We start from the raw sequence: 16,939 nt of genomic DNA, 5'->3' as shown, positions 1-16,939 counted from the left end.
TTGACAGAGATAAAGACAGCCAGCCAGAGAGGGAACACAAGCAGGGGGAGTGGGAGAGGAAGAAGCAGGCTCATAGCGGAGGAGCCTGATGTGGGGCTCGATCCCATAACGCCGGGATCACGCCCTGAGCCGAAGACAGACGCTTAACCGCTGTGCCACCCAGGCACCCCAAGGGTTCCCTTTTCAACTATACATTTATTCCTTAATTTGAATTTAACAAGTGTGAAACTATTTCACAGAAGGATATTAGCTTTACCTTGGTCCCCAGGAGCCTGGAGTGAGAAGAAAGTGGGGACATAAGTATAGGGAACAGAGAAAATTAGACACCAGTGACTGTCATGGCTCATGAAAAATTTGGCCCAGGATTGGTTAGAGTATCAGAGCAATGGAAGTTATCTTTATCCAGAGAAAGACAATGTAGTTCAGACAATGTCTGTCTCAGCAGAGCACCTTTCAAAATTCGGCATCTCCAGTAGTTGGCTGTTTCTGAAGTTGTTGGCTTTGTGTAATGGTTGTTCTTGTTTTTCCCCTGAGACAACTACATAGGGGACCAAACAATTTGAATATTGATTAAGGCCTTAATTATTATGCCAAACAATCATCTTCTAGTTGAGATAAATGGAGAACTCATGGTGATTGAGTGACTCACCTGTCTTCAGGCTTTGAATCCAATCCTCTTCCATGGCATCAGGCTACCTTCCATAAAATCAGCCATATAACCAGCATGTTTGGCTTTGGGTGAGGTGGATACAGATCTGTAAGAAAGGTCCTTCCTTTCACTGGTTTCCTCAAGACCGGTGAAAAGGAATTAGAAGTTTCCTTTCCCTGTTGAGGATACTGAGGTCAGAGAGACTTGGTATCTGTGCATGTTCACAGTGAAGCCAATAAGTAGTAGAGTTGAGAAGAATTTGAACTTGGAAGGTTATCACTAACTTAGTAATAGTTGATGCCCAGTCTACTCTGCCGTACTGCTTCTGACGGTGTCCCTTTGGTTTTCCCATCAGACATTAATTTTCCTTTCTCAATCACCTCTTTAATTAGAGTTAAATGGAATTTACTTCTTTTTTTAATTTTATCATGATTATTCAATAGAGTTAGCTCCTGTTTTTGAGCAGCCTTGTTTAAAGCACTTTTAGTTGTTTTATGTGTCCTCCTCAACATACCAAGAAGTTTAAAACATTTTTTTTTAAATATTTTGGGGCGCCTGGGTGGCTCAGTCATTAAGCATCTGCCTTTGGCTCAGGGCGTGATCCCAGCGTTCTGGGATCGAGCCCCCCGTCAGGCTCATCCTCTGGGAGCCTGCTTCTTCCTCTCCCACTCCCCCTGCTTGTGTTCCCCCTCTCACTGGCTGTCTCTTTGTCAAATAAATAAATAAAATCTTTAAAAATATATATATATTTTTAAATGCCATTGTTACTTTCATGCTTAATGATGACCCTGCTGTTGGTAGTCATTCACTATGTCTGGCTGCAGCATTGACTGGAACTGCCGGTAAATGAGGAAGGACATTCTTCTGAAGTATCCTGGCACATATGATGCTGAGAAAATGACTCAAGGCTCTAGGACGCTATCCATCATCACCACTTTTGAAACCAAAGTTGCAAAATCTAAGGATGACACTATCACTGAAATTCCACCACTTCCCTCCCACTGTCCTGCCTGCCTGTGTGACATTATCAGCCAAGACTTATGTCACAACCTGGCTCTGATCAATAGCATAGTATAAACATGATCTTTGCTATCTAGTAGATTCGGAAAGATTAAAGAACAGCATCAAGATAACTGCACCTACTCCCTTACCTTCTGCAAATCATTCAGCGTATTAAAAGAAGGCTAACTCATCATTTATTTCAAATAAATTTCATAAGCAACCACACCAAGGATACTAAAAAACAAGGTTCCAATCTGTGATGAACACTTGTCCAACCATCTTATCACGTCAGTATGGGATAAGCCTTTTCTCAGAGTTTAATGCAAAAAAAATACTAAAAAATAAACTCAATTCCCTTTCCCTCAATCAACTAGAAAAGTAGTTGGAGACAGTTTTAGGTTCCCACACTGATGGCAGTGCTCGGGGACCACTGGAAGGAGGCTGAGGGAGGGACTGTGAGCCTCCTAGCACCCCAAAGAGAGCAGCTTCATCTATATTTATAGTTGATGTTCTATGTAAAGTTTCCTTTCAAAAATGAGTATGTGGGAAAGGAGGGATGGATAGGCAGAGCACAGAGGGTTTTTAAGGGCAGCAAAACTATTCTGTATGGTACTGTCATGGTGGCTATATGTCATCATGCATTTGTCCAAACTCATAGAATGTACAACACCAAGAGGGAACTCTTACATAAACTATAAACTTTGGGTGATAATGATGTGTCAACACAGGTAACAATGTAGTTTCATCAATCATAACACTGCTGGGGCAAGTTGAAAATGAGGGAGGCTAAAAGTGTGTGGGGACAGGAGGCATATGGGAAATCTCAGTCTTTTCCCCTCAGTTTTGCTGTGAACCTGTAACTGCTCTGAAAAATAAAATCTATGGATTAAAAAAACATGAACATGAAAACTCCTAACAGCTTTGGAGTCTTCGCCCCCATAAGCAGTTAAATTGTACTTTCCTCATGCCTGAATCTCATCTTTAATGCACTTAGCACTGTCCTATATTCATGCCCCTTATGAGGAAGCAGATGTTGGGCTGGCATATGGTATCCACTCATAAATTTCTCTAACCTTTCCCTGGTGTATAAGTCACAGGCAATGATGGGTTCTGGTGACCGGCCTTCTGAGCTCTCCCCAAGGAGCTGTGGAGCACTGGTCCCATTTGTTCACCTCGGGTGGGTGAGCCAGTGCCGTGGGCATCCATCCACCGACAGCAGGCCCAGATGGAGGCAGCAAGAGGCCAGCAGGCTGGATCAGGCTCTAAGAGCTGCACCCAGCATCCCACCTGGGAAAGCCAGGGCTGCAGGAGCTTCTGGTCCTCTGCAGCCTGCAGGTGGCGATTGGAGAGACTGAGCCAAAAGTTTCAGCTGTGTGGGGTACTCAGCGCTGAGTTGCACTGGAAAAGGGGGCTGAATGGCTAAATGGGAGGTACTGATTAGTAGCTCCTGATGCAAGCTTTCGCAGAGTAGATTATAGAACACTCAGAGGTGTTTATGAAGGTCAAAGGAAGGGAAACCTCTGACTTAAAAATAACTGTATATTTACCCATCCTTTTTTTTCTGAGAATTGCAATGGCACAAATAGTCCGATGGCATATAATCCTGTGTATGTACATATTTTGCTTTAGCTGATTTGCTTTAGTCTTGTCTCCTGATCCACACTGCAAACAATTTGAGAATACAAACCACGTCTCCTAAAACCTCCCCTCCTTTCTAAAGTACCCAGCACAAACCCGGACACATATTATGTACTCTTAATCATTTATGGATTAAATGACAGCTTTAAGGCCACCATCATTGACTTTTCCCACATCAGCAGCAACTACTACTGATATTACACTCTGTTGTGCTTATACGGTCATGGTAGATAACGTGCTTTCATGTGTATTGGCTAATTTGAAAGATTGTTATGCCCAGTTTACAAAAAATAACGCTGAACCATTGTTTAAATGATTTGTCTAAAGCCATAAAAACTTTGAATATAAAAGAAAGAGAATTCACATTTCCTGACTCAAACCTCAGTTGTAGCTGGAGTTATCCTGAACTTCAATTCTAGAATAAGATCGTTAACATGAATTTTAGATCTAGAATAAGATAGTTGTTTTTCCTTTAAAAGGGAATTTTGGGCAAGTAAGAAGTCATATTTATGTATTTTAAAGTTAGGGTGGTATTATAAGTATTCTTGAAATGATGTTCAACTCTGAACGTGGAGCCCGATCTCTGCTTCTGTGTTTCTACTCATCAAACCTATCATGTGCCTCTTCCATGCTGGAAGCTGACCCTGTGCATTCCCATGAGAAGCCTGTGGACAGCTGAGAGGTATATGCATAAATATAATAAACGTGTTACATGCTAGAATAGTCTGTACAATCTGGGAGATCATGAAGGAGGATGCCTTCATCTTTCTCTGACTAACCAATGGGGAAAAGGCTTCATGAGTGATGACCATTAGGCCAAATCTGCAATATTTGGAGAAGGAGCATGAAATAGAATTGCAGGCAAAAGAACAATATAAGCAAGAAGCAGGTCATAAAAGGGTATCACCGTTTCGATTAACTGTAGGTTTATTTCCATCCTTCACTTTGATCTTCTCCCTCTTTCCCTGTCAATTCATCCTAAAATTCAATCAGTCAACAAATATTTATTGGACATTACTTCATGCCAGATATGGCCATTCCTTTATTTCCTGTCCTAATTTCTTGTTACCTCATACCTGACTACTTGTGACTGCTTTTCTGCAGTAGAACACAGCCTCTGGTCATTCAACACTGATTCAGTGAGTACATGCTGATGTGTCCTTATCCAAGAGGCATGATATTGGGTGCCATGCAAGGTATAAAATTGCATAAAGCAATAACCCTGTCTTCAAGGAGTTTGAATTCTTATAGGAGAGACAAGACAGGTATGAAAATAACTATAATTTATGGAATAATATGAGTGGTACATAAGAGGTGTAAAGTGAATTATAGGCACACACATAGTGTAGCAGAACTCCATTATGACATGGTTCATTAGTACATGTGTTTGGGTATATTGTAAATTAGCTCTAGACAAAAACAGAAATGCTGAGTGAATCAATTAGGAGAAGGAAGAAGGCTCCCCACCACCAACCCCCCCGGCCCCACCAAATGAAGCCTAGATGGAAGAACTAAGACCCAGGTTTCAAGTTCAGAATCATCTCTAATGGCTTCACAGCTCTCCTCAAGATCCATGACAATGGGATTGTGGCAGCTGACCCTGAAGAGGGAGCCGAGATGGTAGAATCAAAATCTAGTAAGTCATTATCAAAGGCATGGTCAAAGTAGTATGTGGCATTTTCCTATAATGTAACCCATGGAAAATGGGAGGAAAACTGCAGAACCAGACCACCAGTTAGGGCTAGGGAAAGTGAGGGAGTGCTGAGCTGCAGAGGACCTAGGACATTGTCAGTCAAAGTCATTCCAACGCCCCCTTGCATCTCCCCTTGCATGCTCATTGCTTCGGTTACCTTCTTTATATAACCTACACTGACTTCCTCTCTGAGACATGGCTGTATAGATCTGCCTGCTCAACCCTTCCCCCTGGATATATACTTCAATATTCTTAAGGCTAGAGCCATCCTCCATCCCTCTAAACCCACTCTCTTGTGCTCTCTGTTCCATCATCCACTACTATCTAGTTGCAGAGTGAGAAACTCAAGAGGCATTCTTTTTTTTTTTTAATGTTTTTTATTATATTACGTTAGTCACCATACAGTACATCCCTGGTTTTTGATGTAAAGTTCGATGATTCATTAGTTGCGTATAACACCCAGTGCACCACGCAATTCGTGCCCTCCTTACTACCCATCACCAGCCTATCCCATTCCCCCACCCCCCTCCCCTCTGAAGCCCTCAGTTTGTTTCTCAGAGTCCATAGTATCTCTTGCTTCAAGAGGCATTCTTGTCACTGCCTTCTCCTATTCCCTTATGGCCAAACTGTCACCAAATGATGTAAATTTGCCTCTGAGTTATCTCTGATTCCATCCACTTTCTCCATCTTGTCATCACCCCTCTGGTCTAGGAAGACTGACTAACTGGTCCCTCACAGCCATTCTGACTGTTCTTCCACAGTCTATTTCCCGCACTGCTCTCAGAGCGACCTTTGCAAGATGGATATATAGTTATGTCACTCCCCTGGTTATGACATTTCTGTTGTTTGCCATTGCTCTGAGAATAAAACCAAGATTATCAGCACGACCTCAAGAGTCTTTCTTTATCTAACTTAACAGGCCTCACTAATCTCTTTACCCATTTTTCTCCCCAAGCTTCCTGTAATCCAAGCACAGTGGCCTTCACTTGTTATCAAATATGCCATACTCCCTCCTCCTGCAGGGCACTGTCGCACGCTGTCGCCTCAAGCTGGAAGGGTCACCCCCTCCCTCTTGTGGCTACTTTCCATGTCTTCACCCAGACCCATCTTTGACATTTTAGCTCAAGTCTCACTTCCCTAGAAATGCTTCCCCAACCTCTATCTTTGCTCCTCATCTTCCATCAAGGGTGGATTCTTTGAACTCATGTCTTCCCAGGACTGCATTTCTTCTTTAGCACACTAATCTCAGTTCATAATTAAACATTTATCAATATGATTATTTCGTTACCATCTGTCTTTCTCTGCAAACTGTAATCTCTATGAGAACAAGAGTCGCATCTGCTTTTTCCCCCCATTTTATCTCCAGTGACAATCACAGTACTCTGGCATGTCGTAGGTGCCCAGTACATAAACATCAAATGAATAATTGAAGCACAAGTAAATGCAAGCCCAAGAAAGAGAAGAAGAGAACTCAGGTCAGGCGGGGTGGAGTACAGATATGAATGTGTCCAGGAAAGGATGTGCAGCTACAGGCTTCTTTTAAAAGAGGTACTGGCTTTCTTCTTATACTGTCATCATCTTCTGTGATAAGCATAGTTCCAGAAAGGTTATTTTCAGAGTGGACTCCTCACAGCCACATTTTATTAGACATTTCAATATATGTAATTATGCTCCATGGGTATGATTGTGTCCAAGGTTTGCTAAACCCAGGTGATGTCGAGTCATAGGTTCTGGTGTTTAACAGGGAGAATAGAAACAGTGGAGGCACATGCTGCTAGCATTCCACTGAACTATCTCTTCACCTGAACCCCTGGGATCTGAAAAGATACTTCTTTTGCAACAGCTTACTATTTTATATAAAAATGATACATGTTGACTGTATGTAATTCAAATAATAGAAACAATAATAAACAGGAAAAGGGGTGCCTGGGTGGCTCAGATGGTTAAGTGTCTGCCTTCGGTTCAGGTGTTGATCCTGGGGTCCTGGGATCGAGCCCCATGTCAGGTTGTGCTCCCACTCCCACTGCTTGTGCTGTCTCTCTCTCTGTCAAATAAATAAATAAAATCTTTAAAAATAATAATAATAATAAATAGGGGGAAAATCTCACATGCCCAGGGATACAACTGGTACAGTTTTGGTTAAATATCCTCCCTTAGGATATATGTAATTTTTATTGCATAAAAGAAATCATATTTTACATCAAATCATCACACTCACAAATGGAACTGATTGGTTTTAACAAAAGATATAATGGAAACAGTTACTGGCGTTGTCCTGATGTCATACACCCAACGTGGCTGAGGTAACAGTATTAGCCAAACAAGGAAGCCATAGATTTTCTGATGATTCTGATTTAAACCCTCCACATAGTGCAACTTCTAAAGAGACCCAAACTCTTAAAAATGGAAACCTACTGAAGCGGTAGAAGAGATCACAGAAAGGTAGGGAGATTCTGGATGTCACCAGTGACTGGCCTTCTGTTAACTCCTAGACTGGAAAACCAAGGCTCACAGAAGAATGGGAGTGGGTGGTAAGGATGATACAGACCGGAACAAAGTTCTGTGTGCATATTCAATTTGAACGTTCCCCATGATCACTGCAGAATTTCAAGGGGAGAAGCTCAAAGGAAAATTAGCAATTCTTTAGTGGCCAAGTTTGAAAAGTCACTATAGTCACTGTCTAATGAGGCTTTACTGTCTAAATCTCCAGGAAAGAAACAAAACATCTCCATTAGCTGGTGACAAACACCCCTGTGCAGTTCTGGAACCGAGGTTTTGTTGATTGCTGACACTTGAGAGAGGGTAGTGATTCATATTATGAAAAGAACTAGATTTTTTTTAAAGAGATGCAACTTGGTAACTAATTTTTGTCTCTCCCTGCCAGTGTAACCGTTTGAATGTTAATTTAATTTTACAGAATATCATTTATGTAAATGTAATTAGAAGGGAAACATGATCTGGAGATGCACAGCACCAAAGAAAATTTATTACTCCAAGGGGTATTGCTCTAATCATTCAACTGCAATATTGAGTTTCCCCAGATTTAATCTAAAAGCAATAAATTACAAAAAGGCTAATGCCCTGCCCAACAACAAGCTGTCATGAACCCAAGTTTCAGGGAGGGAAACCAGAAAGAGGGAGAGGGAAAAAAGCCTGAACTTTATTTCAGCAACAGGCTATCATCAGCTTCCTATTTCCTGACATAAAACTCAGTAGAGACAACATAGCTAGGGAAAAATAAGAAGCTTCATTTCCTAAACAAGAATAAATTGGTGGCTTCCTACCTCCTGCCACCTATCCCTTTAGATGTCTGACCAGGGCTCTGTATTTGTTGCTGAACGTTATTATAAATGTTCGAAATTCAGGGCTTGGTGCTCCCCAACAACCGAGAAAGACAGGAATCTGGCCAAGATAAAACAGCCCTGTCTCTTCACCGTATGGCTGGACTGTTCTTTCGCAGAGAAGAGGAAAAGACACAGCCTGATTATTGTCAAGGTCCATATTGCGTTCCATTGCGTGCCTGCCGGAAAGCCAGTTCTCCCAGGGAAGCTTGCCAACACAGAGAAGCCACGCCTGTTAACAGGGAGTGCCCTCCAGCCTCCACCTCTCCTCTCCATGCTGAGTGAGAGGTTGTGACTGGAAGAACTTGGGGTTATAAGTGGTCTCCCTGTAGTTCATACCTGAACTTGAACATGGCTAAGGCTACCTGGTCCTTTAATTGCCATGATGGGGAAAAAAAAAAAATCAACAACCTGGCTCCATAAAATAAACCTTCAGTAAGATGTTTGAAAATACCATTGCCTGGGTTTAAATTAGGAATAAATTAGGGTTTCTGTGGTTAGGACTCAGGCTTAGGCATATTTTAAAAGCTTCCCCCATCCTGGTGATTTTAATGTGCAGCCCACAATGAGAATGACAGTTCTGGATAAAGGTTGATGACATCCAATGGAATGCCTGTGTTCAATAGGTCACCATGTCACAGGATTGTTCTAGTGGATCAGGATTTCTTGAACAGGACAAAGGTGAAGGAGAAATGTATCTAGTCATAGAGAACAGAGAGACAATTGCAGCTGGCCAGGTAGGCAGCAGTAATTATCAAGTAAAACCATATTGTTTCAATGTGAATTTAAAACTTTAAAAAAAAAAAACCTTATGTTGTTCTTACTAATTTCTTTATCAAACAAAGAACATATTAAATGGCATAGCCTCTCTCATCTTTCTCAAGTCAAGGAGTTTGTGCATAATAATTAGAATGCATTTCTGGGGGAACTGGGGAAAGTCAACTCCCAAAATAAATTCTACGTTTCTTTCATTATCCAGAAACATCTTGGCTCTGTTTGTTAAGTTTAGGTTTTTCATTTTTGTTTTGTTGGTTGGTTGGTTGTTGGTACTGGAATTCTGTGAACTGCTCGGGCTATTTAATTCAGAGAAGGGTGTACTATCCAAAACAAATGAATATTTTCAGTTCAAAGATAGAACTCTATTAGTAATTCCCAATTTTTTTTAATTTTTAAATTCCCTAGATTTTTTTTTTAATTTTAGTTGTTTTGTATTTATTCTACTGTTTAGTAAAAGAAATTTAAGTAACATTTTGAACCTGTGCTTTGATGGAAATTATTCTGTAGAGTGGATTTGACTTCTAGAGTAAACTTTGACTTGACTTAAACCAATTTCATAAAGCATAGTAGAGGGGTTCTTTAGTATGGATTGTAAAATTCATGAAAATAGCACATGAATAAAATTTGTCTATGTATGCCCTAATTAAATAACAGGAGAAAAAATTAATTATAAGTCAAATAATTAAGCGTTCAGGATGTTCATTATGTTTCTCTACCACCCCCACACTCCCCGCCCCACACTCCCCACCACAGACCCATAAGCATGCATTTGTCTATTTGAATGGATTTGACTTTATTTTCCTCTATTCCCAAAATTAGTTTAGTGAAGACACTTTGGTAGTATTCTTTAAAAGATAAAGTATTTGTCAATGATGTTCTAAAGTATTTAAACAATGGAAAAGGGCAATATCTTTATGCCCACTGGGTCCAGCACTTACTTCACAAAAGAACCAGGCCCCCATCTCCATGACTGACACAGACTGAGAATCAATAACTTTTGGCCACAGGAAAAGACACACTGGAGAGAAAGGGGGGGAAAATTCTCATTTCCGACTGTTTCTCAGAAACTATGTTTCTGCTGATGCTGTTACTCTTTAATTGCACTTGCTAAATAAAACATGCTGATAGGCCAAACAGAATTAAATTACCCACACAAGCCAGGTAGAAGAGCATCCTTTTTCACCTGCTCTGAGGAGGCTATGCTTCAAGTTTCTTCTCCACTAGCGAGTTCCCTTTCTCTGTCTTAAGACCATTTATTATATCTCATTTCTCACTAAGCTTTCTCTTCCAAAGCAAACATCTCAAGAGTGTTAAGTGATTCATTACCGCAGCCCCCCTGTATTATATTACAAATTTAATCAGCTAATTATTTTTTTCACATTGCAGATATTTAATTATTAGCTAGTTCCTCTCTTAGGAGTCAACCAGACTACGCAGAGATGGGGTTTAGTACAACCCATCTTTTCCTTCTTGGATCAAAAGGTGCTAAATAATTTCATTGAAAATCATCAAAAACAAAACAAAATAAACAGTAAAAATGGTTTCGGCAGTCATATAATGAGGCAATGTAAGAAGTTTTCAGCAGCCTGGTCAGGTTGCCACAACTCATAAGGAAGAACTTAAGAGTTATTCATAGTTCCTTGGTTCCCATATCAGGTCACGGCTAAAATACAGTGTTCTCAACATCACCAACAATGACACTAACCAATGTCACCAACCAATGACCAACAAATCTATTTCCATTGAAAAACAATCCAGAAGTCACTCATTCCTAGCAATAGTTACATATCAGAGTCTCATATGAACTTGATCAAATATTCCCAATTCTTATAAATTCCTAGGTAATTATGCAGCTAAGATAAAATGAGATGCTGAGCAATTATTTAGGAAATAAAGCAACACAGACCTTCCGGTCTGGAAAATATGAGCCATATTTTCATGCCCTCCCCCTTTAATTTTCAGTTGCAGTTCTTTGTCTAGATCATCTAAACTTTGGTCTCAAACCTTCAAATCATTTAGTCCATTGAGATACAGCCTTTGCTCAATGATATATAAATTCTTGCTATCAACTTATGAAGAGGAGAAACAAATGGTAGTGACCTAATAATAAAATATGATGAAAAATAAACCACCAACAACAATAAAACACCACATGAGAGTTAAATTGGTCCTAGAATCAAATTAGGACAATGGAGACCTAAAAGAAGAAATATCATGGCCCTGAAAATGGAAAACACCTGAATACTATAAATAGGCATGGTTGCCGTAAATCCTTTTTAGAGTAATGAAGGATGGACATGAATATATCCGTGCATACTTACAAACATGCGGAGAGATTCACTAAGTTGCCCAAGTTTGCACAGCTAGTAAGTAATGGATCTGGGATTTGAAACCAAAGAAATGCACCCACCCAAAAACCAAAAGTAATTGAAAAGTTTGAATGGATGATCACAGAGGCTGGCATTTGGTCAGATCCTTATATAAAAGGCCAGCCAGATGAAGATCTGGGGGGATAGAACATTTTAAGTACAGGGAGCTTCAGATGGAAGAACCGAGGTGGGAAGAGGCTGGAAGTGAAGGTAAAGAGAGAAGCCAGCTGGGCTGGAGCAAGCCCCATTTATCAATGCCATTGTTGTCCACTTGCATTATAGCACCAGAGACTGGTAATGGCCACATCCTCCAGAAAGCACAGGTGACTACTTTTCATTCCAAAGGAAAGGCCTTTTGATTCTTTTGGCATTTCAATCGTTAGTGTGTAAGGTAATTACTAGCTGGCTAACATTTGAGCAGGATTGATAGATTCCATTTAGGTCAATGTGTGGCTTATGCTTTCCCACCCCAGGAAATTTGCCAAGGTCAGTAGGTTATAGGGCAAATAAATGCCACGATATGTCAGAATTTTTTATTCTTCTTGCATTCCTCTGGCCTTCTTGTTTCAGTACTGGAGCCAGCCTGGAAAGCTGATGGTATAAGCCCCAGCCCTGTGCCGCACATATAAACCCTTATTAATACTCAGTGACTCAGGGTCAAGGTAATAGGTATTTGGGGCATCAAAAGATTCTTCCAAACACTTTATTACGATAAATGAAAAATAAAATATACAAAAAACTGTGTTTATTTAATAAACTCTATTACCCTTTTTTGTTGTTCTTTTTTTTTTTTTTAATAAATTTGTCTGGTTTTATTTTATTTATTTATTTATTTATTTTTATTATATTATGTTAGTCACCATACAGTACATCTCCGGTTTCCGATGTAAGGCTCGATGATTCATTAGTTGTGTATAACACCCTGTTGTTCTTTTTTTTTTTACTGAATTATTTTTGATACACAAAAACCTGTAACACATTTAATGGCATACTTCTTGATGAGTTTGAAGATAAGTGTACACCCATGGAACTGTCACCATCTATGATGCCATAAACTTAACCATCACCTTTAAAAGTTTCCTACCTTTTATCTTTAGATAGTGTAAGTAAATTTATTGTCTTTTAAAAAAGTAGAATTAACGAAATAATGTGCATTTGGGGAAATTGGGTTGTATGGGGTTTCTGAGGATCCAAATAGTCATTTTGGTTTGTTTTTCTCTTCTACCAAGTATACACATTTTGATGCCCTATAGATATAACCCTAGACCTCAAAATATGGGAAAAAAGCAAACTAGAAAATATTTTATTTCATAGTTGATCTAAGCAATATGTTCAATTCAGATACATAAGCAAGTTTATTCAAAACTATCTGCAACCTAAAACCTAAAAATTCTGCCTGGAATTCCAGAGCTCATTTTGCCTGAGCTCAAGAAGCCCATGTCTAATAAAAAGTTAAAATACTGCTGAAATTCAAGTATGACTGTTAGAGTCTAATCAATCTTTGTGATGTAATGAAGATAGCCAAGTGGAATGCATTTGATCCAGGTCTAACAGTTATTTACTAAAGCTTGGGCCAAACACTGCTGTATACACTATCCAACGGCCTTCCTATAGAATAGCTATTTATTATAATTTTTTAATTTTCGTTTCTGAAAGGTTTATAATTATAAGCCCACCACTAATGATGAGGCAATATGTGATTACTTAGTAATCCCATTTTTTATCTGATGTTAATTAATGCTTATTTATAAATTGTGACTTAACCATAAAAATCCACTTGGTCCTTGAATTTAACGTTTTATATTCATTGAAAAACTAGAAGAATCTTCTCTAAGGCACCCAGGTAGGTCCAATGTGCTGATTTTAACATTCAAACATACAACAGAGCTGTTTCCATTGAAAAGCAATCCAGAAGTCACTCATTCCTAGCAATAGTTACACATCAGATTTTATTCTCATATGAACTTGATCAAATATTACCAATTCTTATAAATTCCTAGGTAATTATGCAGCTAAGATAAAATGAGATGCTGAGTAATTATTTAGAAAATAAAGCAACACAGACCTTCACTCCATGAGTAGTATTTGGGACATGGCATCAGCATAGAGTTTGAAGGGGGAGGGGGATAAGTATCATTCTTTTCTTTACTCTAAGCGGCAGCTCTCTGTCAAGATTTCAACATTTTTAAATGTTGACAAGCATGTACACTCTAAGACGCATTTTTTGCCTGGCTTATTATGTAAATTATATTCATGTAATGCATCACTTGGGTATTCAGGTGCAAGCCGATGGTGTCTAATACATGTCCTTCTTGTCAGGAGCGACAGCGCTGTACCTTTTCAGTAAAGATAACCGATCAGGGGAAAGAAAAAATAACTGCTATTTTCAATCAGAACTATAGAAAGTACTCCTAGTCCAGAAAAGATGTGATGCCAGGCTAAGGCTGTAAAATACATCTCAGACCTTATTATCCAGGCTCCTGTGTTAAATATAGTGGCTATAATAGAATTTGTATGCCCTAGTTTCTGACAGGTTGAATGTTGCTTAGTGATCCAGGAGTGGAAAATGGCTGTCTGCATTCAAAGGAGATCATAGATTACAGACATTTCCTGGGCATTGCAACCAGAGGATGCTGTTACAATGGCTCACAAAAAGAGAGACAGCCTCCTAATGCCTGTAATTGGAAGGGCGCTGTATTTATTATCTATTATTGTGTTATGAATAACTCCAAAACTATTTCTTTATCTCAAAACTATTTATCTGTGGGTCAATAATCTGGATGGCTTAGCTGGTTCCTCTGCTTAGGGTGTCTCACAGACTGTGGACTAGGGGTCAGGCTGGATGGGGTCGGCTCAAGGCTCAGCGGGGGAAGGATCTCATTGTTTGCAGTAGAAACAAGTCATTAGGCTTACTTCACCAAGCCACAGGAGTATACGAGTGTGTGAATACCAGGAGGCAGGGATCATTGGGAGCCATTTTAGAAGTCTTCCTACCAAAAGAACAGGGGTGTCTTAGGTACCCAAATATCCCTCACCTATGATGACATACTTATCACGGCCCCTGGTGAAACTTACAAGCCAGCACAATGAAATGGTAACACCTTGGATCTCTTCCTATGCCATGTTGACTGGCAGGACATTTTAATGGTGTTATTTACGGGAAGTACTTGACAGAGTGCAAGAAGGGAACTTATTTTTCAATTCCAAATACAAGCAGAAAACCATTCTTTCTGGGAACAAAATATAGATTTTAATGTCCTTTTCCTTCGTGTCTCCAATATATACAAAGCCTCTTCCAAAAGTCCAGAAGAGAACCTTAATCTTGCAATGCAGAAGACAGGCACAGTTGGGGAGCTGAGGGAACTAGGGAGCTGTGGCAATCTGGAGCCAACCACAGCCAGCATTGCACAGAAGCATAAGGGACAGAAGCAAAGCCTTTGGTGAAAATCACTCGACAAACAGTCTTAGCTGACTCTACTCTTACCAAGGGCCTAAGCAAAGCTAGCACTTAACAATAAAGCCATGGAAACTAGGAGCAGAATTTGCCCAAGCAAGAGGCACAAATGATGTGTGACAGGAGCCATGTTTGGCAAACAAAAGGAGAACATAGAATACTTCAAGAACATTCCCTTGGCTACACTGGCTAAAGGTTATCACTAATCTTAACTGGTGGGGAACTAAAAATTGTCACTAATGTCCACTGTGTATTTGATATATTTCATAAAGAGATGGGTAGGATTTTCCTATGAATGGCCTTAGAGCTCTCTCTGGCTTGTCTGACAATAACCCAGCTGTCACTGATGGCTTCCTTCTTTGGGGGAATGTGTAAGGCTGCAATTTTCCATGGGTGCACAAGGGGCTACACCCACATCAGTTCCCAAGCGACCAAACACTCTAAAATTTCCCTATACTGGGCATCTATATTTCCTCAGAACAGCCTTAAAAATTTTGGTCCTAAGCTAAGACTTTTCAGAACAAAGCAAGCCCAATATACTTATTCCCCTTCAAGTCTCCTCCCACAATTGCTTTATAAGAAAAAGAGATACCAGCAGGGGTTGAAGCTCCTTCAAGGGAAGAGGAACCTCACAGTGTATCCAATGGCTTGCCTGCCTAAGCACACTGCCCTGCAGGATGAAAGAGAACTGGAGACCCCCATGTCTCCAGAAGGCTGATCCAGAAGGATCAGCCCCTGAGTTCCAACCAAGTGATGTTGCTGGTGCCCACACTGAGAAGTCTGCCCTAAATAACTAGATGATCAATACAGAAAATACCACATTATTTTCATTGTAGAGTCAGTCGTACTCATTTTGTTGTTGTTGTTGTTTTCATTTTATACAGCCCAAATTTAAAGAACCAGCTACACATCATAATAGAGAAGTACATGGGCCCGTGTAGAAACTATGAGAATGTTCCAGTGCCCAGAATGGACAACGTCCAGTGAGTTGCACATTTCATAAAATGCCTTTGTAACCAGGTTTATTTCAGCCTGGGTGTCTTGTGTATAACGCTGAAATCTTATCATCAGTAATTTATTGTTTTACTTCTTTTTTGAGTCATTAAAACTTAAAGATTGTCTTAGCCTGGATTCCACGAGAAGCATAATCTGAGAAAATGGCTATGTTTAAGTAGTTTATTTGGGAACATGATGCCAGGCAACCAGAGTGAAACAGGAAAGAGAGAGAGCCAATGCAAAGACATCACTATAGGTGACTGGTTGCACAGTCCTGTGGGATCATCTGAGAAGCAGAATGAAATGTATAATGCATTCTGGGGTAGGAAAGGGGACAAAGGAAGAAGGATTTACCCATTGACTCTCAGTTCCCATTGGTGAACATTTCTTCCACCCTGGAATTAATTCCTCCCACTTGTAGGTTTCACATTTTTCTGATATCAGTTGAGTTCTTAAAACCCCCATTGCAGTGATGCCAAAAAAGAAGCTTCATGTCTGCCAGAGACAAGAGGTATCTAGCATTGGCCTGAAGCAAGGGTGTATTTACTGGAAACTGGCTGGAGCTTGCACAGAACTATTGTTTGCAACAGTAGCTGACATAGAATGTAGATGGGGCTTAGAAGATCAGAAATGGTGCTTAAGAGCTCTCTACTAAGAGGGAGGCCCCTTGTAGAGAGGCCATCAAGCCTCAAAGGGTTAACAACTGAAGTGCCTAGTACCTTGTTCCTTAGTGAAAACTGAGAGCACTAAAGCTATGAGACATAAGAAATCAGCTTCTGAAGGGTGAGTTTGGCTTGTTGGTGTCACTAGGTGCCATGATGAGTGTCTCATTGTAGCGGAGGGATATTCTGGGCCCCTGAGATAATTTTTAAGTTCCTTTGGTAGGACGCCTTTTAAAATGGTTCCCCAAACTCCCACCTCCTGGAATCCATGACCTTGTGAAATCTCTCCTTGTTTATGGGCTGGACCTAGTGACCTGCTTCTAATGTAAAAGATGAATCATAGAACACTGAGGGCCAA

The 16,939-nt window shown here is 40.1% G+C and overlaps 1 long non-coding RNA gene across 1 annotated transcript in view; it reads left to right on the top strand.

Annotated features, from left to right (window-relative positions):
• Positions 1-15,905, top strand: part of LOC148109665 (uncharacterized) — a 376,151-nt gene extending 360,246 nt beyond the window's left edge. Inside the window, exon 3 of the long non-coding RNA XR_015725082.1 lies at positions 15,808-15,905. This is a non-coding gene — a long non-coding RNA (uncharacterized LOC148109665). The remainder of the gene's footprint in view (positions 1-15,807) is intronic.
• Positions 15,906-16,939: the final 1,034 nt, after the last annotated feature.

Source organism: Ursus americanus, chromosome 7 (genome assembly GCF_024610735.1).
Source record: "Ursus americanus isolate L20-20 chromosome 7, mUrsAme1.1.p, whole genome shotgun sequence".
Classification (NCBI taxonomy): Eukaryota; Metazoa; Chordata; class Mammalia; order Carnivora; family Ursidae; genus Ursus; species Ursus americanus.
Note: the sequence above shows the minus strand (reverse complement) of the source record. Positions and strands in the feature narration are given on the sequence as shown.